Source organism: Schistocerca piceifrons, chromosome 7 (genome assembly GCF_021461385.2).
Source record: "Schistocerca piceifrons isolate TAMUIC-IGC-003096 chromosome 7, iqSchPice1.1, whole genome shotgun sequence".
Taxonomy (NCBI): domain Eukaryota; kingdom Metazoa; phylum Arthropoda; class Insecta; order Orthoptera; family Acrididae; genus Schistocerca; species Schistocerca piceifrons.
In genome coordinates this window covers 365451035-365474228 of record NC_060144.1, presented here as the reverse complement: position 1 = coordinate 365474228, position 23194 = coordinate 365451035, and the positions used below count along the sequence as shown (strand labels likewise).

At 43.7% G+C, this 23194-nt stretch overlaps 1 pseudogene; it reads right to left on the bottom strand.

Moving 5' to 3' along the window:
• Positions 1-230: 230 nt before the first annotated feature.
• On the bottom strand, positions 231-348 carry LOC124709291 (annotated as a pseudogene).
• Between the last annotated feature and the right edge of the window lie 22846 nt (positions 349-23194).

Below are 23194 nucleotides of genomic sequence, written 5' to 3'. Positions count from 1 at the left end.
AAAACTTTCAAACATGTAGAATATAAACGCACTCCGTCATCAGGCCACAAGTGGCCCATCGGGACCACCCGGCTGCCGTGTCATCCTCAGCTGAGGATACGGATAGGAGGGGCGTGTGGTCTGCACACCGCTCTCCCAGTCGTTACGATGGTTTTCTTTGACCGGGGCCGCTACTATTCGGTCGATTAGCTTCTCAATTGGCATTACCAGGCTGAGTGCACCCCGAAAAATGGCAACAGCACATGGCGACCCGGGTGGTCACCCATCCAATTGCCAGCCACGCCCGACAGCGCTTAACTTCGATGATCTGACGGGAACCGGTGTATCCATTGCGGCAAGGCCGCTGCCCATGTAGAATAAAATATAGGTTTTAAAAAAATAGTGTGCATTTCTTTTGGAGTGACCCTCGCATTTCAACGAGAAGTTTTACATAATTACACGTTCTATAATTTTAGAACGATCCCCACCACCTCGCCGGCCGGTGTGGCCGAGCGGTTCTAGGCGCTACAGTCTGGAACCGCGCGACCGCTACGGTCGCGGATTCGAATCCCGCCTCGGGCATGGATGTGTGTGATGTCCTTAGGTTAGCTAGGTTTAAGTAGTTCTAAGTTCTAGGGGACTGATGACCTTAGAAGTTACGTCCCATAGTGCTCAGAGCCATTTGAACCCCACCACCCTATCGCGGGTTCCTTTCCCGTCCTGAATCAGTCTCACTCCATTTCCACTTACCCCTCCGTCCTGCCTTCAATATACACCTATTTGAATCAGTGACAGCAGCTGAAAACACAGTACTCTGGTATGAGTCTGAGTAAAAAAGACGGGTTGCTGATGCAACCACTTAGGTAGATTCTACGTTTATGTGCAATTGTTCTTTTTCTGTTCGTTGTAAAATATTAGGTGGTACATATTTAGTTTTACTTTGTTTTAGCTCTGAAGGTGATCCGGAGTAATCGAAACATGTAACCTAATAAAAATTGGCAACTGAGACTGAACAATTAATGAGATTTCTCTTCAATATCTATGCAGTTGCAGAAACCCTCAAGATGATTATGACAACTGTAGTGGCGAATGTAAGTGTTGTTTGTCCTGGAGGCACGCTCGGATACCTGAAGTGTTTAAGGCGACCGGTCACGATAAGCGGGAAATCCGGTTTCGAATGCCGATCCTGCACAAATTTTCGTGTCACAAAGAACTGATGCCAATCCGGATTCGCAAAATGCGAGTTAGTTTCGTAATATATGGAGATGTAGAGTATCGTAAGCATATCCGGTGACCTATAGACGGCGTGGGCTTAGCTGCTGAATGAGAGAGAGCTTCGGACAGCAGACTGGTGGACTGTGGAGCTCATCAGAGGCGCTGACGGGCGCGCCGCGATACCACCCTCGCAGCGGGCGCCGTGTCACTGACGGAGAGGTGCGACCCGCCCGCTCCATTTGCGTGGCGCCCGCCCTGGATTTATTCCGGTAATCGCTCTGCCGCCTGATAGTTAATTCCTCGCGGCTTTTATCTCGGGAGCCGACGGCCCGCCGATTTATCAGCCGTGTAGCCGGTTCCGGGAAGAAATCTGCCGGCTGGGGGAGCAGGGCGGTGTGCACGGAGGGAGAACGGTGACCGCCACGAAAACAAGCCGGTTGGCCTGCGAGACCTGGAAAGCGTGCCTCGCTCTATTAACGCCGCGCCATAACTTAGCTCACCACACGTTCAAATAAGCAGACAGATTAATGGACCGCCCAAAATTAGAGGTAGTGAACAATGTGTAAGTAGGCTGTTTATGTTTTCTCTATGTAAGTAGGCTGTTTGTTTTCTTATTGGCAACGTTACGTAGCGCTCAAAATGAAATCACTGGCTGTGCTGTGTGCAGTCTGTGGCTAGTTTGCATTGTTGTCTGCCATTGTAGTGTTGGGCAGCGGCAGCTGGATGTGAACAGCGCGTAGCGTTGCGCAGTTGGAGGTGAGCCGCCAGCAGTGGTGGATGTGGGGAGAGAGATGGCGGAGTTTTGTAATTTTTCATGAACTGATATATTTATATATGATGATATCAAGGTAAATACATTGTTTGTTCTCTATTAACATCTTTCATTTGCTAACTATCCCTATCAGTAGTTAGTGCCTTCAGTAGTTTGAATCTTTTATTTAGCTGGCAGTAGTGGCGCTCGCTGTATTGCAGTAGCTTGAGCAGCGAAGATTTTTGTGAGGTAAGTGATTTGTGAAACTATTTACTATTGGAAGAAAATGGATAAAGTAATGCTGGCAAAATGCTACTTATACCAGAAATACCAGTCGGCTCCTCTTCTGCAGAAATGTTTTCCGCAACAGACGTCTCGTCCCATTTACACACAGGCAATGGTGGACCATTTTTGGGAGCTACTGGCTAATTGTTATTGATACGTTTTCTAAATTTCCGTGAGTGATACAAATGGCGTCTTAAGTTCTATGAGAACAGTCCAAGCTTTCAGAATGAGATTTTCACTCTGCAGCGGAGTGTGCGCTGATATGAAACTTCCTGGCAGATTAAAACTGTGTGCCCGACCGAGACTCGAACTCGGGACCTTTGCCTTTCGCGGGCAAGTTCTCTACCAACTGAGCTACCGAAGCACGACTCACGCTCGGTACTCACAGCTTTACTTCTGCCAGTACCACGTCTCCTACCTTCCAAACTTTACAGAAGCTCTCCTGTTCTGCAAGGTTCGCAGGAGAGCTTCTGTAAAGTTTGGAAGGTAGGAGACGAGGTACTGGCAGAAGTAAAGCTGGGAGTACCGCCCGTGAGTCGTGCTTCGGTAGCTCAGTTGGTAGAGAACTTGCCCGCGAAAGGCAAAGGTCCCGAGTTCGAGTCTCGGTCGGGCACACAGTTTTAATCTGCCTGGAAGTTTCAGTCCAAGCTTTGTTAAGAATATTTTGGACCAAAAGGTGGACAATGTCACTCAGTTTCTATCGCAGGAGTTCACACCTTTCCCTGAAGGAATGGTACACCAGATTTCACACTACTCACAGGATTATTTGTAAGAACATTAAAATGTAACACAGCTCTACAATAATGACAAGGTATTTTTAATTTTTGTTTGACAGGTCAGTACCACTCCACAAGTTGCAAAATCACCACGTAAAAGTTTCATGGGTGACCGCACCATACAGTCCTGTTAATTCTTAAGGCCCAAGTTCATCAACCAACTGAGCTTTACTGCAGGCGAGAACAAAGTTTTTCAAAAGATCAAATACGGATTACCATGAAAAAAAAAAGGACAGAAATCATATTTACCAGCCAAGGCTCTACAGCATCTCGGAAACATAATATACAGAGTCTAAACTAATAATGGTGGAGTGTACCGACCTTGTAAGGCCATATTAGTGCGAATCTCAATGATCTACAGTAAGGTGACAGAAATAATGGAATACCTCCTCCCAATATCGCGTCTGATCTCGGTTACCCGGCGTAGTGGAGCAACTCGACGTGGAATTGACTCAGCAAGTCGTTGAAGTCCGCTGCAGAAATATTAAGCCATGCTCCCTATATATCTGCCCATAACTACGAAAGTGTTATCAGTGCAGGTTACCGTGCACGAACTGACCTCTCGATTATATCTCATAAATGTTCAACAGGTTTCATGTTGGGCGATCGAGGTGGCCAAATCATTCGCTTGAACTGTTCAGAATGTTCTTCAAATCAATCGCAAACGGTTGTGGTCCGTTGAAATGGCGCATTGCCATCCATAAAAAATCCATTGTTGTTTGACTACAAATGGTCTCCAGGTAGCCAAACATAATTATTTCCAGTCAACGATCGGTTCAGCTGGACTAGAGGATCTAGTACAGTCCATGTAAACACAGCCCGCACCATTATAGAACCATCAACAGCTTGTTCAGTGCCTTGTTGACAATTTGGATTCATGGCTTCGTGGGATCTAAGCGACTCTGGATCCCTACCTTCAGGACTTACCAACGGGAATCGGGACTCGTCTGACCAGGTAAAGGTTTTCCAGTCGTCTACGGTCCAACCGATATGGTCCAGAGTACAGAAGAGGCGCTGCAGACGATGTCGTGCTGTCAGCAAAGGCGCTCACTTCGGTCGTCTCCTGCCATAGCCTATCAACTCCAAATTTGGCCGCACTGACCTAACAGATATGTTCGTCGTACATCCCAGATTGATTCCCGCGGTTATTTCAGGCAGTGTTGCTTGTTGTTAGCACTAACAACTCTACTCAAACGCCGCTGCTCTCGGTCGTTGAGTGAAGGCCGTCGACCACTGCGTTGGTATTCTCGGCACACTCTTGGCACTGTGGATCTCGGAATACTGAATTCCCCCAATGATTTCCGAAATGGAATGTCCTATGCGTCTGGCTCCAACTACCATTCCGAGTTCGAAGTCTGTTAATTCCCATCGTGCGTACATAATCACGTCGGAGAGCTTTTTTACGAGTCATATGAGTACAAACGACAGCTCCGCCAATGCACTGCACTTTTATACCTTGTGTACACGATAATACCGCCAACTGTATATATGCATATCGCTATCCCAAGACTTTTGTATTGCAGCACTGCTGACAGCAGGCGAGAGTCACTGTAGAAATTCAACAAAGCCGACGCAGTGTTGCGAGGCAGGTTAGTTTCCTGCAATAACGAACCCAGAAGTCTACACAAACTTACAGAATGGGGAAAGGCAGATTTCTACACTGACAGAGGCTGTGGTGTTTTAGGATAAGTGACTGGTAGTGGCACAAGTTCACAACAAGCGAGCCACTGCCTACTATAAGTAGTGGAAATCCTGTAACGAAATTATTCTGAGTCTCGCAGCCCTAAAAAGAGACCGGAGATCTGCCGGACGACGACGCCACGTGGACCTGACAGGCGCCGGTTCGAGGCTACGGCAGAGCTACAGATTTGTGCACTAAGTCGTCCCCAGACTTAATGCCACGGCACGGCTGGCCCTCCCACGTCAGCTCCAGTAGCATGGCTGACTCCTGTTCAGGGGCAGCGGGTCGCTGCCAGTGCACAACAATTATTGTTGACCATCGCAGGACGGGTGCCTCCTAGAGGTGGCTCCCCATGCTCTGACGCAGGCGAGGCGCCGACCGGGTCTGCAGCAGATACGTCATCTTCGAACACACACGTCACTGGCGCTCTGTCCACTCCGCCACCGGTGCTCGGTGGAGGACCTGTGTCCAGCAGTACGGGGCATGCGGGCAGCCAGTCCAGCAGAATTCAGCAGAGAGCCGGCCAGTGTGCTACGCAGCACAGATGCGTCCATAAAGAATTTGTTACATTTGCAACTGCTCTCCTCTGGAGTCTCCTGGACTGCCAACTTGCCTCCACCACCTGATCGGATCATCCTGGATCGTACCCGCCGCTCTATGATAATGCTGTCACATGACGCAGAAACCAAACAAGTCTCCACAGCACACATGCATACACACAAGGAGCTTCTAGGCTGTTTTCTTTATCAGGTTCGCATGGCTAAAATGTACCCAGCCACAACTGGGATTTGCAGTTGCAGCCTGTAGTTACCCAAAACTTCACATCCTACTTCGGGCCCCAATTGCAGCAAAATGTGGACGCGTTGATGGTGGCTGACATAGCGCCTCGAAGATATGGATGTTGACAAGCAGGTTAACTTGACTGACCGCTCCCTCAGTCAGATTTTCTGCACCTACATCTACATGGATACTCTGCAAATAACATTCAAGTGCCTGGCAGAGGGTTCATCGAACCACCTTCACAGTTCTGTATTATTCCAATCTCGTACAGCGCACGGAAAGAATGAACACCTATGTCTTTCCGTACGAGCTCTGATTTCCCTTATTTTATCGTGGTGATCGTTCTTCCCCATGTAGGTCGGTGTCAACAAAATATTTTCGCATTCGGAGGAGAAAGCTGGTGATTGGAATTTCGTGAGAAGATCCCGTCGCAACGAAAAACGCCTTTCTTTTAATCATTTCCAGCCCAAATCCTGTATCATTTCTGTGACACTCTCTCCCATATTTCGCGATAGTAAAAAACGTGCTGCCTTTCTTTCAACTTTTTCGGTGTACTCCGTCGGTCCTATCTGGTAAGGATCCCACACCGCGCGGCAGTGTTCTGAAAGAGGACGGACAAGCGTAGTGTAGGCAGTCTCCTTAGTAGGTCTGTTACATTTTCTAAGTGTCCTGCCAATAAAACGCAGTCTTTGCTTAGCCTTCCCCACAAGATTTTCTATGTGTTACTTCCAATTTAAGTTGTTCGTAATTGTAATACCTAGGTATTTAGTTGAATTTACGGCTTTTAGATTAGACTGATTTATCCTGTAACCGAAGTTTAGTGAGTTTCTTTTAGCACTCATGTTAATGACCTCACACTTTACGATACTTAGGGTCAACTGCCACGTTTCGCACCATTCAGATATATGTTCTAAGTCTTTTTACAGTTGATCTGATCTTCTGATGACTTTATTAGTCGATAAACGACAGTGTCGTCTGCAAACAACCAAAGACGGCTGCTCAGATTGTCTCCAAAATCGTTTATATATGGATAAGGAACAGAAAAGGGCCTATAACGCTACCTTGGGGAACGTTAGAAATCGCGTCTGTTGTACTCGATGACTCTCCATCAATTACTATGAACTATGACCTCTCTGAAAGGAAATCACAAATCCAGTCACATAACTGAGACGATATTCCACAAGCACGCAATTTCACTACCAGCCGCTTGTGTGCTACAGTGTCAAAAGCCTTTCGGATTTCCAGAAATACGGAATCGATCTGAAATCCCTTGTCAATAGCACTCAACACTTCATGTGAATAAAGAGCTAATTGTGTTTCACAGGAACGATGTTTTCTAAACCCATGTTGACTGTATCTCAATAGATCGTTTTCTTCGAGGTAATTCATAATGTTCGAACACAATATATATTCTAAAATCCTGCTGCATATCGACGTTAACGATTTGGGCCTGTAATTTAGTGGATTACTCCTACTACCTTTCTTGATCATTGGTGTTACCTGTGCAACTTTCCAGTCTTTGGGTATGGATCTTTCGTCGAGCGTGCGGTTGTATATGATTGTTAAGCTTTCCCTGAGTGCCGTGGGGAAGTGCCAGGGGCAGCAACATGAGTGCACCTACCATTACTCACAAGTCGGTGAGAACTGGGAAGCATGAGGCTAGTGAAGGAAGCCCCTACCCCCTCACAGAGAAGGAATGCTACTTTTTCCAGAAGATATGAGACGTAGCCATAAACGAAGAGCGCCACATTCGAACACCAGCCTCCTGAGAGGCACAACATGATTATGGGCAGATGCCATAAAGGGCGCACGTAACACATACACTTCCACCATACGCCACTCAAATAGTCCCCAATTGGACAATTATCCGCCATAAGCTGATGTGAGGCAACAAACGGTTGCACTCAATCAGCATCTCGGGCGTCAACAGCATCTCAGGACTGCTTCAGGACTGTATCTATTGTTGCTTTCAAGAAGAGCCAAACCGGGTATTCTATAAGTGTAATAAGATGAAACACCTGTAGGCGTCCTTTCGCTGTTATTTATTATATAGCAATCAGTTTCGGTGACTCGATACACCATCTTCAGACCTTACCTCCGGTGAAGACTGTAACAATGATGTTGTGTCTGCACCATCAATCACCAACTGAATCAGTGTACGCAAGCCTGTTCAAGATGTCCCTGATGGGGTCGTGTATGTGAGTGGACATCACACCCTCAGCATCGTTTAAGGCCTAAAGATGGTTCACTGAGTCACCGAAACTGGTTGCTATATGATGAAAAATAGCGAAAGGACGGCAGCAGGTGTTTCATTTTACTACAAAAGTGAACGTCCGAAGTCGTACAAACCTTTAGTCAGAAGAATGGACATACAAAAACTATTCTACAAATGATCGTAATTGTCATATACTGGATTCAAGACTGGACCCGTATTTGATGATTGATCAGTGAAAGTGGACATTTAAATACATTGTAGCACATCATCTGCTCAGTCAAGCTAGATAGTGTATAATTTATATTAATAGATTGTTGTAAATTGTCATTAATATGTGTTGTCATAATTCTTACATAAAACTGTTTGTCCCGTTGACGAAACTGCACAGTTGATAAGTGCGAGCAAGCTACCTCAGTAATAGGAAGTACTTTTGGTGGTAGCGGCTTTTCTTCCTGCCACGTTTACATTTTATGTGCAGAGTTTTTGGTGAATACTACAGTTTTACTATCGACAGTTGAGGACGAACAATAATTTATAGTCACTGACAAATAAAAATGTAGTGCTATGAACGAGGAAGTACTGTATGTGAAGAAAACAATGACAAAATATTTACATTTTCGTTGCATCTGAGAAACCGCTTGCTGCCCACTCACGTACGACAGTAACTTACGATCTGTGACACAACGATCAGTTTGGCCTTAGGAAAGATAAAGGCACCAGAGAGGAAGTTCTGTCGTCACGCCTGATATTTTTTTCCTTTTTGAGACATCAGTATTCTGACTGATTTGATGTGCCCCACCACGAATTCGTCTCCTGTGCCAACCGCTTATTCTCAAAGAAGCACTTGTACCGTACGTCCTCAATTATTTGATGTATGTTTTTGCCTTCTATAGCTTCCTAAAGCACAGTGGGAGTCATTCTTTGATGTCTTGGTACATGTCCTAGCATCATGTCCATTCTTCTTGTCAGTGTTTTCCAATGTTCTTTCCTTCGCCGATTCTGAGGAAAGTCTCCTCACTCGTTTACGTTATTATTCCACATAATTTTCTTCACTCTTTAGTGGCACCACGATTCGCCTCCATAGTCGAGTGATCAAAGCAACAGGTCCTCATTTGGGAGACTTGGGTTCGATTCCGAGTATTGCCACGGAGTTTTACGTGGTGGAAGGACTGGACCGGGGCTTTCTCAACCTCGTGAAGCTAATTGAGGAGCTACCTGACTGAGAGCACCAAAGGTCGAAACGTCGACAACGGCCGGGAGTGCGGTGTGTTGCCTCCATGCCCCTTCACAACGCGAGCGGTAATGAATGACTGAAACCGCGGTCGATTGGCTATCACATGGTCTTCAAGGCTTGATCGCGTGATTTCGGTTACCGATTCTTTCAATAGTGCCATATCTCAAACGATTAGGTTGTCTTCTGTACCGGTTTTCCTATCGCTCATGATTCACTACCATGCAGTGCCGTGTTCCAGACGTACATTCTCAGAAATTTTTCCTCAGATGTTTGATACTAGCAGACTTCTCGTTGCTGCGAAGCCCTATTTGACTGCTGTAGTTTGTTTTTTCGGTCCTCCTTCCTTTGTCCTTCATGAGCTATTTTGCTTCCAAGGTAGTATAATTCGTTAATTTCGCCTACTTTGTGATTACTAAATTTGAACTTCCTCGTTGTTCCCATTTCTGCTACTTCCCCCGACATTCGTCTTTCTTCAACTTACTCTCAATCCACATTCCGTACTTCATGCAGTGCAATAGGTCCTGTAATTATTCTTCATTTCCACTGGGAGTAACAATGTAATCACCGAGTCTTATCATTGATACACTTCCAGCCCGAATTTTAATCCCTCCACTTGAACCTTTATTTTATTTCCGTCATTGCTTCTTAGACGTATAGATCGAACAGTAGGGACGAAAGACTTCATCCCTCTCTTACCTCCTTTTTCATCTGAGCACCACACTCTTGATATTCCAGTGTTATTGTTCATGTTTCTTGTACATACATTTTCCTCTATGTTGCTTCTGGTACATATTGCGTATTGCTCATCTTATCACATTGCTTACATCCATTTTTCGCAGAATTTCTAACGGCTTGCAGCATTTTATATTGCTGAACGCTTTTTTGATGTAGACAAATTTTGTGAACGTGTCTTCATATTTGTTCACTCTTGCTTGTATTATCAGGTGCAACGTCAGGAATGCCATTCCGGTGCCTTTAACGTTCCTGAAGCCAAGCTAACCGTCAAATGTTCCTCAATTTTCTTCTTCCTTCTTCTGAACATTGATCTTGCCAGAAACTTGGATGCATGAAACGTTAAGCTGATCGTATGATAGTTCTCGCAATTACCTGCTGACTATCTCCGGAGTGGAATGGATGATATTTTTCCGTAAGAAGTGCGAACTTACAACCACGCACTATTGAAGCTGCTGTGTGGAATCTATGAGATTGGCGACATAACAAGCTCTTCTGTCATGTCATCAGACAATTTCTCCTTCTCAGAGGCCTTCAGCGTACTTTTTACACCTGTGTACATTCCGATCTACGATTAATAGTGGAATTCCCATTCCGTCTTCACATTTTTCTGTAGCAATTCCACCTTGGCTTTCTTGCACTTCGTACTTTATTCCTGAGTGATTTCTGTATTCTTGTATTTCCCTGAACATTTTTTGTGCTTCCTTCTTTTGTCGATTAGTTGAGGTATTTCTTTTGTTACGCAAGGTTCCTTAGGAGTTACCTACCTTGTACCTATATCTGACTATCCAACATCTTTGATTACCCTGCCGACCAGTGTGGCCGAGCAGTTCTAGGCGCTTCAGTCTGGAACCGCGAGACCGCTACGGTCGCAGGCTCGAATCCTGCCTCGGGCATGGATATCCTTAGGTTAGTTATGTTTAAGTAGTTCTAAGTTCTAGGGAACTGATGACTTCAGATGTTAAGTCCCATAGTGCTCAGAGCCATTTGAACCATTTTTGATTACCCTATTGGAGACGTCTGCTCCTCTTTAGCTGAACTGTCTACAGTGGTACACCTTATCGCATAATCCACATCTTTACCGTATTTCAAACGCGTCTCATTATTCCCCGCTACTTTAATATCCACCTCCTCCCACAGAGATTCCTCCGTAGGATTCTCTTATGCTTCGGTCTAATATTCGTAAATACAAAATTGTTTTTCTGTTCCTAGATGTTGCTGAGCAGATGCAGAACATTACAATAGAGAGAAAAAGTCTGTCCTCAGCTGCATAAGAAAACATTTATTTAGAGCACTTTTGGCGTTTTGATAGTTTTAAACTATCATCTTCCGAAGTGAAATATACTAGAATCATTGATAAGCCAACGTCAAAATAACAATCGGACTGTAGTGTCCTATAAAGAAATTTGGCAGGAAATGCATGTATAAAGTAGGTTTGTTGAAAATAGAGGCATAAAGATTGCGTAACAGAAGTAAAACAGGTTTGTTAAAACAAATGTAAAATAGTTAAGCATGGAAGCCACAACTTACCTTTGCTACAGAATCAATAACATAGAGCGACATCGCTAATGAGTAGCAAACAGTTAACTGCGAAATCTCATATCGTACATAGAATGTGCGACGAAAGTCAAAAAACATACTGGTGACATGAAAGGCATTGAACACGCCTATATACAAAGTGGGAACGCTAGTGTATATATTAACTGTAATAAATTCTGCGCTGTTGAAGCGCAAATATACGTTAAATATTATCAATCACTTAAAACGATAAACAAATGACAGGATACCACAGACCAAGCGTTAAGTAAACAGACATATAGAAAAAAAAAACATCATTTCTGTATAAAGGGAGTTACAAAGAGGCAGATAAACTGTTCAGATTTTATTATCATTTTATTGTGGCGCCGGAACAGCGAGAAATGCTGAACTGTTCAGCATTCTGGAGACGAAGCCGGCCGCTGGACGTGCGGTAGCAGGAAACATACGTAAGTGAACTGTAGTCCGGCATCGATAGCAGGGAGTGGACATCGCCAACCGGAAGGCGTTTGAGGGGCCCCAACTCGTACTAACAAGTTGATTTGGTTTGTGGAACCGTGCCTCTAGCTTATCTAGAAGCTAAGAAAGACCTAATGTGTGGGAGCTAATAGATCTTGGTAGAAGTTTTAACAAGACAGCGTGTGATGGTTACGCGTTAAAAATAAATAGTAATTCGTGGTTATACCAAGAAGACATCATCAGAAAGTAAGAAATACATGTGACATAAATACGCGGAGGCTGTAGGTAAAGACAGGTTCCACGTACAAGCAAAAGACGGAAAAATAAGAATCGGAGACCAAGATAAAATTGCTGGGATTGAGAGTACACTGAAAAAAGACGAAAAAACTGTAGAGAAGCAGAATGAGATCTGCGATAAGCTTAAAATAAAAATAGGTGACCACAAAGTAGACAAAGTTAAGGAATTCTGAAATCTTGGAGGCAAATAACAGATGATGGACGCAGCAAGAAGACATAAGAAAGCAGGATAGCGAAAGCAAAGAAATAATTAGTGACCAAAACAAGTCTACTCGGCCTTAATTTTGGCAAGGAATTTCTGAGAATGTATGTTTGAAGCCCAGGCTTTGTGTAAAAGTGAATCACTGATTACGAAAAACTGGAAAAGAAGAGAACAGAAGCTTTTATATTGTGGTGCAGTAGAAGGGTGTCTGTTAAAATTTTTACAGCTCTCTGAATGAAATGATTTTGGGATTTAAGCCGCGTCGTTATAAAATACTAAGTCAACTAACCAACTATACAACATAACATTTCGGTCATTTTTGCAGAGGTCCTCTTCAAAGGCCATATTCTGTTGCTAGTCTTCCCTACACTCTGTCTTATTTCGTTTTCGGGTGTCCGTGGTTCATCAGTCTGTTGCTGCATCGACGAAACTTGCAGTGTTTCTTTGTTGTACGTCCATAGAAAAAAATACACAAACCAAAAAACGTTTTGCATCACCCCGGTTTCCAGGACTCCTGAAGACAGACGTTGACTGTGGATATTGTATCCCTTTGACTGTTCAGAGATGTCACTAAGCCCGCCCAAAGATGTAAACAACTATGCATGAGCAGCTCCAATTAGACGGAGGGGGTCCGATAGACGAGCAATTCCAGTCATTCCAACAAGAAGGAGGTACACGGCTTGTGTTGTCTGTAGTTCAACCATGTCTAGACGGCCAATACCACTGTTAGATCGCGTGCACGTTATTACTTTGTGACAGGAAGGGCTTTCAACAAGGGAATTGTCCAAGCGTCTCGGAGTGAACCAAAGCGATGTTGTTCGGACAAATGGTTCAAATGGCTCTGAGCACTATGCGACTTAACATCTGTGGTCATCAGTCCCCTAGAACTTAGAACTACTTAAACCTAACTAACCTAAGGACATCACACACATCCATGCCCGAGGCAGGATTCGAACCTGCGACCGTAGCAGTCGCGCGGTTCCTGATCGGACATAGAGGAGATACAGAGAGACAGGAACTGTCGACGACATGCCTCGCTCAGGCCGCCCCAAGGGCTACTACTGCGGTGGATGACAGCTACCTACGGATTATGACTCGGAGGAAACATGACAGCAACGCCACCATGTTCAGCGATGCCTTTCGTGCAGCAACAGGGCGTCATGTAACGACTCAAACTGTACGCAGCTGGCTGCATGATGCCCAACTTCACTCCCGACGTCCATGTCCAGGTCCATCTTTCCAACCACGATACCATGCGGCGCGGTACAGATGGGCCAACAACATGCCGAATGGACCGCTCGGAATTGGCATCACGTTCTCTTCAGCGGTGAGTGTCGGATATGTCTTCAACCAGATAATCGTAGGAGACCTATCTGGCGGCAACCGAGTCAGGCTGAACGTCTTAGTCACACTGTCCGACGAGTGCAGCAAGGTAGAGGTCACCTGCTGCTTTGGGGTGACATTATGTGGGGCCGACGTACGCTGCTGGTGGTCATGGAGGGCGCCGTAACGGCTGTGAATGCCATTGTCCGACCGATAGTGCAATCATATCGGCAGTATATTACCGAGGCATTCGTCTTCATGGACGACAATTCGCGCCCCCGTGGTGCACATCATGTTAATGACTTTCTTCAGGATAACGACATCACTCGACTACAATGGCCAGCGTGTTCTCCAGACATGAACTCTATAGAATATGCCTGTGATGGATTGAAAAGGGCTGTTTATGGACGACGTGACCCATCAACCAGTCTGAGGGATCTACGCCGAATCGACGTTGAGGAATGGGACAATGTGGACCAACAGTGCCTTGGTGAACTGGTGGATAGTATGCGACGACGAATACAGGCATGTATCAATGCAAGAGACCGTGCAACTGGGTATTACAGGTACCAGTGTGCACAACAGTCTGGACCACCACCTCTGAAGATCTCGCTGTATGGTAGTACATGATGCAATGGTGGTTTTCGTGAGCAATAAAAAGGGTGGAAATGATGTCTATATTGATCTTTATTCCAGTTTTCTGTACAGGTTCCGGAAGTGTCAGAACAGTGATAATGCAAAAATTTTTTGGTGTGTGTATCTTTTGTGAAATAATGCAGTGACGTTACATAATGACATATACCTTGTACAGTAGTAATTTGTAGTAAATAACATTTCTGCTTATGTAGTTTTATCGAGTTGATCACCATAACTTACACGTTGCATAATTGAAATAATGAAGGAAGTACAGACTCTGAGCAACGTTGAAATATATACAAGCCTGTGACAGAAGAAGTTAAACTGTTTTGTGGAACAGTTTCGGGATAGATGTATTTGCAATGAATTACTGGAAACAAGTAGTTCTGTTTCTCGTCTTTCCAATTTGACAGAAGCGGTCATCGTGGGGTATTTTTTGAGTTGAAGGACGGAATGACTTGTTTAAGTGTTGAAAAATCTGTATTACGAAGACAAAACAGATGATGAAGAACTGGAAGATGTCGAAAATGGTGAGTTCGAAATTGTTCGTACATTTCGGAAATGTACCACCGATTTCGATACAGACAGGGTCACACATAAAAAAAGGTGAAAAATGTCAGCTTGGTCGCATAGTCAGTGCCACTTCTATAGAAGGACGTCAACCTTGTGAGTGCATAAGTTGAAGTCGTGAAAATTTCTTTTCTCAGACTGATTGTGGATCCCTTATAGAGGGTGTAATGGATATAAGTGCAGATTCTGTTATAATGGGTATAAGTACAGGTGTGCAGTCCTAAAACGTAGATTGCACACCGTCCAGTGCAGTGCTGCGAAATGGCATCAAGAGGTCGCAGACTCGCGCACCAAAGGAAGGAGTGGGCAGCACCCCATCTCCAGGAAGACGGAATTCAGCGCCCCCTATCAACGCTGACTTGACCAGCCGCCCTTCGCTTTTCGGGCCCAATTCGGTCGCATACTTCTAGAGCATCAGTACTGAGTAATAGGAAGACGATACTTATCCTGCGTTGTGCGAGGAGTAATAGAAAAAGTATCTGCGTGTAGGAGGCACAGAGAGCACATCAAGCCACCTTATAGCAGGAAGATATGTTTCCTTCCTTTTTAGTAATAAAGTGCTCTATTAATCTGCAAGTGTTGTGTACTGATCATTTTGGATTCTTGCCACCAGCCATCACTATTTCTCTCGTTCCTTGTTTGTGTTGGTGCCGACTCCCAGTAGCCAACTCAACAAAAGATATTTCTATTGGTAACTGAGAATAGTGTACTGAACAACATTACATCAGTTGTATTTACATCATTTGCAGACTGATAATTATAGCTATTGCAGGTCATATGTTTTTAGGTTTGGTAGTATCTCCAAGTACATGTGGCAAGAGCAAGCCATTAATGTTTATTTTCCCCAGGGCAGCAGGTCACATGCTGAAGTGTAACAAGCATGTAATGCACGTTTTACCCCGGGGTAGCAGGCAAGGTGTTGACGTGCAGGCCAGTGGACACGAATAGGGAAGTCTGTACTGATAGGCGTTGTCCACTTAGTAGTGCAGTTATGGCCATGTGGGAAACATCAGGCTGTAAAGTTTAGAATGTGCTTGTAGGAAGATTAATCGATGTGGAGAAAAATCAACTAACACACTGATATGAGTACATGTTATGGTACCACATATAAAAGTATCTGCACTTATAACGGTTGCAGCCTGTATACAGGGTATAAATTTTAAGCCAACAAACCAGAATAACTCGAAAAATAAGCTTCACACAAAAAATATGTAGAATCCAAAGTTGTTTATTTTAGAGGGGGATATCTGCTGGTGCTAGTCCACCATCCCAGCATTTTTTATTGCAGAATCAGATTATAGATAAAAAACTACGTACATTTTGTCATAAACGTTTGTTTTGATTCTTGGTATTTGGCCCTGTAATTCAAGAAAACCCCTGTTCTCATTTTTGCGTGAAAAATGGTTACGGGTAAATAAAAAATGAGTTCACTAGTTAGTAAGTAGGATGTTTGGTTAGTCAGTTAGCTAGTCAGATGATTTGTTTGATTATTAAAAGTTGTGTGGCCTCATGAGCACGAAACAATCGAAACTTATTCGGATATGCGAAAAAAATTAATATATGTCAAACTCTAATTGCTCTCTCTTAAACCCCACCCTATGGGGAGAGAGCGAGAGTTTTACTTTTAGCGAATCAAAATTTACGAAGTAAATAAGTATGTTTTATTTATCCGTAACTATTTTGCACGCAAAAATAAGAGCATGGATTTTGTTGAATTACAGCGCCAACTACCAAGAATCAAAACAAATCTTTAAGACAAAATGTACGTAATTTTTTTTATGTAGAATCTGATCTGCAATAAAAAATGGGGGTTCCCATTTGAAATTTTAAAGTTGCCTCCTGCCCCACCTCCAGGGGGCTTTGGATTCTATACATTTTTTCGTGTGAAGCTTATTTTTCGAGTTAATCTGTTTTGTCAACTTAAAATTTACACCCTGTTTAAGGGGCGATCAAAAAGTAAGGGACGATCGAAAAGTATCCATTCAAAGACTGTACAGGACAGAACCAGGACGCCAATCAGGTAAAATCGCCGTGAGCATTGAGGCAATCATTCCACCAATGAACCAGGCTGAAGATATGTATATGTTGAGACACCTTGTCGTGGTGTGTGAAGAAGCCTGTAACTGCCTGCTGCTTGCACTGCACTGCACTGCACTGAAGGCGTGATAATCGCATGGGAAGATATCAAGACTATAGGGTGGGTGCTAGAGGGTTCCCAACTTGAGTTGGGCTGGCCTGCCAGATCCACCCGTGTCTTGTGTCGAATCACCAGTAACACAGATATTGACGCACTATTTTACAACAACAGTTTTCAAAAGACATGCATCATTCTCTGAAGGATGTCTATTGGTGTTTGTCCTTAGGCAGCCAAGAAGAGAAAAACAGGACGTTATTCCTGTTTAGAGGCATTTGGTAGTAATATCGTCATAGTTCGTGTTTCCGCATTTACCGCACGTACGTCGGAAAGACACAAGGACCCGGGCGTAACACTAATCCCTTGCCTGCATGTCGGTGCTTATGTACTCGCATCGGAGTCGCGTTGCATAGCGTACACGTTACAGCTACGCCCTCAAGCAGGTGCTCTTTGATCGCTATTTGTACAGGGTGGTCAGTAACAGCCTGAAAAACATGTAAGGATGTTGCAGAGTAGGTTGTGTTGAGAAACAGCTGTTGAGGAAAAGACCGATGTGTTGGGCCATTCCATATTTTATTAGCACTGACGTTAGCCAATCAGGTCGTTCCACGTGCAAATCCAAGCACTTGCACGCTCTAACTTATGGAAATCCGCAGTCGTCTGTGGGTGCATGAGTTACATTTTGTTCAAATGCTCATTACCAGCTAAAATTTGTCAAATACTCATTACCAGTTAAAATCTGTTTGTTTTGGAAGTGATAAATGCAAGTTAGGAAGCCAATGAAGAACATGTTTGGCGGCACTAGCAATCAACTTGAATTTGCCCCTGCAACGACCTGCCTGGCTAACTTCAATGATAATTAAATAGGAAACGGGCACAACACATCGAGTTTTTTCTAAGTTATTATTTCTCAGCCAACCTACCCTGTAATACATTTACAAGTTTTTCAGACTGTTGGTGACCACCCTGTATGCTCAGAGTTAAGTCCATTTTGGACCTATCCGCATTGAGAAATTTTGGATTGGCCTCTCAAAAACGAGGAGCGGGAGGTACTGTGTTAAAATATCCGAGGCACTTTCATTTTAATAGTATACAAACGACCAGCCAAACATGTTCCAAATCGGTTGGTTGTGTGAAGGCCTTCCACTTGGCATTAATTTAGTACAGTACTTACCAAATTTCGTTACTGGGGCAACACTGGTTTTCAGCCTTACTGAATCACTTATCAAAACTGGAAATTTTAGACTTTTGTCCTCTTTTAGCGAAATTTCCCTGTACGCCCATGGAGCTTGCACAAAATTGATGAAGGAAAGAGATAATAATCTTCAGGCATCTATCATGCATTCTTCAGTCGAAGCCCTTAACACACCTGAAGTAAGTTGAAAACCTGACGTGTATCCCAGTTTAAGAAAAGTAAACAGCAACATATGCCATTACTGAGGAAGGCGAGAGATACTTACGGAAAATATGGGAAGGTAAATGACAGCTTCGCGACATTGAGTGAATTTTCCTCATTTGCAAACACAGTTCCAGTTCAGGCACCAAATCTGTCAGGTACAGCGAAACGTGTGCGTATACTAAACATATGTAGGTAAATATGTAACGGTTCGCATGAGGGGTGAGCCGAAACTTGCTGAAGGCCTTTGCGAGTGTGGTGGCATGAATTCAGCATGAGTATCTGATTTACCGTGGACCCCAATCACGCAACTCCTGCTACCAGTCGACTACTGTCTAATTCGGCATGCATGGTACTGTACTGCCGGAACAAGATGACATTTTACAGTACTGCAATTTGTAATGCATCATGTCTCCTGTCCCTGTCACAACCATTTTCCTTTTTTCTTTTCATTGCATTTTCCTCAGTCGAAGGCACAGTTACAATTCAGGCAGAAAATTTCTCATGTACAACAAAGGGTGTGCGTGTGCTTTGTGTGCGCAGCTAAACATGTGTAGGTAAATAATGCCGAAATTTGCGTAGGGCTCTTTACAGGCGTATTGTTATGAGCTCAGCGTGAGTACATGACTAATCATATACCACAGTCAAGCAACTGTTGTTGCCAATAGACTACCGATTAACTCGACATTCATGGTGCTATACTCCCAGAACAAGATGAACAGTGACGGTACTGGAATTTGTGATGTAGCATGTCTCCTGTCGCGGTCTCAGTCATATTTCTGTCTTTTTTTCTAATCTGTTGGCTTTCGGGACGCGCGTATAGTCTGCACCCTGAGCGCAGAAAGTTTCAGGCCCGGCCGGGAATCGAACCAGGCCCCTTCGGTTGGCAGACTGCTACGCTGGCTGCACAGCTACCCAGACGGACCATTTCCCTCTTAAAAATATATTCGAAAGATAAAAGGTAAAAGAGAGATCGCATGACAGTTTGAAGAGCAGACAAAAATGTCTATATTATTGACCATGACACTCAAAATAGGAAAATAACAGCTACAAATTTGGTCGTGTGGTACACAAATATCAAAATGCGAACGCCAGTTATATACTCAGACAGGCGAAAATGTCAAATGATATAGGAACGTAACGCCGAGGGCTGCGGGGATGCCGACCGGTGGCGCCGCGCTGCGGCGGGTAGCGGACTCTGGGGGGCCCGGCGCGCGCTGCGGCAGTAGGTGGCGGTCCGCCGGGCTGACAGGATACGGCAGTAGCCGGCCGCGCCACGAGTCGAGCCGAAGCGAGCCGAGTGCAGGCGAGTCGAGCCGACTCGAGCCCAGGCGGGGCGCAATTTGACTCGCGGCAAGCCGACAGTGCTCCGCGACTCGTTCAGGGTTGCTGGGTTTTTCCCGTTTTTCTTTTTTGTGCGGCAGTAAATAAATAAATAAATTTTTGGTGGTCGAATAAGCACTGTGCCTCCGTTGGTGGGAGGCCACGCGTGCGAATACGATGCGAAACGAGTCGTCAGAAACAGTGACCAAATTTTTGTGACATGCAAGTTTTGTTTTTCTTGCCATCTGCTCCTACAATACCGTGACCTTTTTGTACGACGCAACTGACAGTTGAAAAAAAAATAGTAATTTAATTTTTGATTTTTATTTGTTTGATAAGTAAGTCTGGTGAGGAGTTAGGGAGTGCGCTGTGCGAGTGATGGTGGTGGTGGTGTGCGTGGCATTTGGCGTCGCTAGGCTCCAGGCATTCGGGCTGCATCCTGCGAGTCGTCGCTGCGGCTACCGCCAACAGTAGATACGTCCCTCCCAGACGTCTGAGTTGCAGCCACCGTCGACGACACAGGTAAGGCTTCACGCTTGGTGACGCCGAGTTCATTACTATTGTTATTAAAAAATAGATTACTGTAAATATTACACCATGGTCCTAAAAAAAATATATTCCGCGACCATATTTTGGCCATCTGAACGAAGGCAGTCACAGTATATGTATAATAAAGACATGCTCTTCGTGAAATAACCGTAAATGATATAATTATTGCTGATTATTTTCAGTTTGTGTGTTGATTCCTAGAACACATTCTCAACGCTTTTCTTACAACATACCCATTTTCCTGTTGTAAGATATTGCACATTAGACTATTAAATTCTGCTACACAAGGTTTGTGAAATGTAATTCGTCCACTGCTTAGGAAAGTCGCAAAATGGACAATCCAAAACACCGTCTTCGGGACGACTCCCGATTCAGCATCAGCCATTCTGATTCGAGTCATCCTTGGTACGTTCCAGGCTAGATGTCTCTTCCTGCAAACCGCAGCCGAGTACGCAAATCAACTAGTGTGCTTTCTGTCTTGATCGCTGTGTCCCGTCCTTTCTACTGGAATCTTAGTGTTCCTCCGTTATGCTAGAAATATCGCATTGGTCACCTGGGCGCGGACTTGCCGAAAGAAAACAACTGTAGCCTTGTTGTAGAAGCGATCCCGGTGTAGAACTAATGCGAACCCATATCGTGTTGTTTATACATTAAGGATTAAAAATCCTGGAAGACAAGATCACAAACCAATTTTATTGTCATTATTAGAGCTACGCAAGAGCCATCTTCAGATCATAAAAAATAGTCTTTATTAGCGTAATTGCCATTGCGGCTTAACACGTCTCATTCATAGAGTATGTGTAGGTGGGATAAGTTGACATATCGTTCAGTCAGTTAGAACTAAGGTCATAAAACTAAAGTCTCATATCTTAAAACTTAATAATTGATAACATAATTTTTACCACCTTCGTTCTAATTGATTGTATGTGAACAATATGTCAAATTATTCCACCTATACATTCCGTATGATTGTTGTCACAAAAAATTGTGACGTGTTAAGCAGTTATGGCAATTATACTAATCAAGACTGTTTTTTTACTGTCTGGAGATGGCTCGGTTATAGTTGAAACTAGTAATCGTAATAAAATTTGTTTGCGATCATGACTTCGAAGATTTTTAATCCTTAATATATAAATAATTACGAAACGTCGCACGTTTCAACGTTGACAATGTCAACCGACATTATATCGTCTTGGATAGAACATGATTATCTGAGTAGCTTCTCCAGAGCACCTAGAAATGAAGGCTGAAGTTGCATTACAGTTTATCTCCTTTCTGTTTGAAGGATCTCTAGTTAGCAGAATGCTGGCTAATCATAAAATGTATTAACTAATGCATGCTCGAACTGATAGTAAACAAAAAAACAATTTACGTAGTGTTTCGGAAAACACATTTCCAATCCTGTTCTTCGTCACAACGTGCTTTTTTCTAGGTGTTTTGAGCTATTTGACAGTCGACTTTTACATTTTGATACTTAAGGTTTATGGAAATTAATGATACCAAAACTGCGATCATTATGCAGCGATACTGACTTAATAACTTGGAGCAATGGACAGGCCAAAATACTACACCTTTCTTCAAGAGGACTATGGTTCAAATCCATCGCCAGCTACTCTGATTTACGTCTTTGATTTTCACGCGAGATTATTCTTCCAACAAGCCGCAGTTGAAGAATCAACTAGTTTGCTGTGTTTAGTTTCATCTGCGCTCTATGATCTGACCATCCTGTGCATTATATTCGACGTTCTTATACTGCAGTTAAAGAGACGTCGCACTGATTCACTTGAGGACGACCTGAATAAATCAGCCCTAGCCTTGTTGAAAGAAAGGAGATTGGGGTTTAACGGCGCGTCGACATCTAGGTCGTAAGAGACGGTGTACAACCTCGGAACGTGTCAAGGATGGGAAGGAAATCGGCCATGTTCTTTCAAAGGAATATTTTATGGACATCATGGAAAACCTAAATTTGGATAACCAGAAGCTGATTTGAACCGGCGTCATGCCGAATGTGAGCCATTGTGCTAACCATTATGCAACCACGCTCGGTCCTTGTTGAAACAGCGGCACAGATATAAGGGCAAAAGTATTGAAAACCCAAATCGTGGTGGATGGAACGGTATTACCAGAGTAACTCTTTTAGACCCCGTCAAAAAGACGGTTAGAGTTTAGTATTTCATCGCCAGTAATACCTCTAGATACAGAACACTGATACATTAAATTCGGTTTACCACCCTGCAGGTGACGAAATCTTTGAAGGCAGAGCACAAGATTATGTTGATGAAATCCCGGGTGAAGCTTTATGGAAGGAATTACCCTGGAATTCGCCTTAATCTCTTTTGGGGAAACCACGAAGGCTTAAAAATTGGTTGGTTGTTAGGGGATTTGAACCTACGCCTTCCAGGTAAACGTCCAGTGCGTTAACTAATGTAGCACCAGCGAACGAAAACAGGGACTTCCAAGTAAGATGATCTTATTTATGAATCATATACGTTACACGGAACGATTTCCTCATTCACAATACGTTCCTGAAGGGGAACTTGGCCATGGAGAAGCAAAAGTATGTCTCAGTGCCATAAAAGCATTTGAAATAACATAATGATACGAGTAATTGGTAGTTTACACTAAGTAATACGTCTTGCGATTCATTTTTGTGTAGACATAGCTTCCACAGTGTATGATGAGTCTATTAAATATTTAGTTCCTAACTTCTATATTGCATGGCACTCAATCACAATACGAAAAGTGGTTAATTGAAGGCGCGTAAAAGCTCAATAAACAAGAAAAAGTAGGGCGTTTTGAACATCTAGCGACAATGAGGTCATTAGAGACAAAGGAAAAGAAATTGGTTGTTTCGTTATAAAGGAAACATTTAGACATCATTTTACTTATGAATATTTAGGAAGCAAAAAAAAGAAAATCTAAATATGAATTGCTGGACATGGACTTGGTCCCTGATCGACACCCACGCTGGTCTGGTGTCTTAACCAGTGCGCTTATACTTTATTTTTAGACATCGTTGACAATAAGAAACGGTTTGCATTCTTTCACCTCTACCTCTTTTGGATTCTGATATGTAGCTTCATTGTAATAAAAAACACATCTCATTATGGATGATTATGGT